General features: G+C 48.6%; 1 pseudogene; it reads right to left on the reverse strand.

Moving 5' to 3' along the window:
• The window catches only part of LOC107125798, a 14,843-nt pseudogene extending 13,389 nt beyond the window's left edge, over window positions 1-1,454 (reverse strand).
• Between the last annotated feature and the right edge of the window lie 471 nt (window positions 1,455-1,925).

A 1,925-nucleotide genomic window follows, 5' to 3' on the forward strand; every position in this document is an offset into this window, starting at 1 on the left:
CCTCTGCTGCCACCCTCCAAAAGGCACCGGCATGAGATTTTCCTTTATCATCACCCCCCCCTCTTTTTTTAGGAAGTCTGGTCTTAGTACTAAAGCTCTGAACCAGGAGGATGGGAAACTTCGATGTAAACACTCACTTACTTATTGTTCTACACTATTATAGCACTTTACCCACCAGGACTCAGAACAGACATCATAAATCTCAGTTTATTTTTGACAGGCAAAACCTTCCACCCAGGCCACGAATGAAGCTGGAAACCTTCAAACTAACTCCAATGAATCATGATGTCTGATTAACTACCTGAAATTTGTTTACCTCCCAGTAAGTAGTATTTTGATCAGGATTAAACCATGATTAATAATCCCAAATTCTGGAAAAGAAACAAAGGCCCCGGTCACACGGAGAACTTGCCGCGCAAAAGGCACGAATGTTGGGCGGATTTTCGGGACGCGATCACACTGCAACATCTGGGAAGCGTAGCACACCTGTGGCCAACCCGTGGCGTCCCGCCAAAGATGCAAAGTTAAAAAGTACCAAGGAAGGTGCACTAGTATCCAGAAAACGTGCGGCACAGACGGGTGTCTGATCGCGGGAGTGCTAGTCTCCCGTGGTATCCGGTGCCCATCCACGTCCCATCGCAAACCAGATGTTTTTCGTAAGCGCATGCGCACAAACACAAAACTTCGCGGAACTGCACATGTGCACAAATGTGAAACGCTTGTGTGATCGCGCCGCACCACTTCTTTGCCACGCTGCAGCATCGCCGTGTGATCGCCAGCTAACAGCCGAAGCATGGAGACTCAGGGGACCATGTGATCGGGCTACCGCACTTTATTTTGCTCCGGGGCGAACAGCCACGCCTCCCCCCCCACATTATCTGGCCCGTGTGACCGGGGCCAAAGTCTGTTAGCACATTCAGACATCGTTGAAGTCAGATGGAATCTTTCCATCTTGGCACGCTGCACAAAAGGAGGGAGGGGGAGGGAGGGAAGACTCCAACCTGTAAGTTCACCAGCTTCATACCCATCGTCAACCAACTGCGACTCGCTCATGATGGCTGAACTGAGCCTGGAGTACTAACTTGGGAACTTTCACGCTGGTTTAAAAAAAACAAAAACAACCAGACAGACACCACACCCACCTCTAACTTGATGCTGCTCTTCGCCAGCTCAGCCTCCTGCAGGGTGCAAGCAAACTGGTCACCAAAATTAGGGCTGGCACAGTTTTTGACCACCTGGGTCTCCCACTCATGGACAATGTGCTGGAGACCAGGGGACTGGGAGGATGCACAGCTCAGCAGCCGGGCCAGGATGAAAATGTTCATGCAGCCTTGGCTGGGAAGGCCCAACGCCCCTGTGATCACCAAGACCAGCTCCAGGCGGCTTTTGTTGTAGAGAAGCGAGAACCTCAGCTTGCCCTGGATTCGGTTGGGAGCATCCACATCACTGCCCATGTTGTCGCTACTAGCTGAGGATGGCGAAAGGACAATTCCAAGTTTCTGAAGCTCCTTTTGGATTTCTTGGTTCTGGAGGAAAGAAGAAAGACGTACTCTTAAATGGACTCCCTCCCCAAAATTGCCCATCCCCAAGTGGAATAAAGGAGCTGCGGTGGCTCAAGTGGTTAAGACGCTGCCACGAAAATCTGTGGCTGCCCATTTCCACACAGTGGGCCTCTATTCAAGGGACAGGACATTTTTCTTCAGGACTGTTGGCAAACCTAATCCCTAATAAGATTAGCTCCATCTTCTTCATTATGTTTTTTTAAAACTTTCCTTCATTACATCATCAAATTTTCCAGCTTTAACAAAAAAATACAAAAGATGACAAAACACACAACTTTAGCAAAAAAGCAAAAGTATTTTTAACATCCTCCACTTGGACCGAATCTCATCAGCACTTTCATTTCTTTGAAGTGCTGTAAGTTT

The sequence above is a fragment of the Gekko japonicus genome, unplaced genomic scaffold, assembly GCF_001447785.1.
Source record: "Gekko japonicus isolate JY-2015 unplaced genomic scaffold, Gekko_japonicus_V1.1 scaffold3793, whole genome shotgun sequence".
NCBI lineage: Eukaryota > Metazoa > Chordata > Lepidosauria > Squamata > Gekkonidae > Gekko > Gekko japonicus.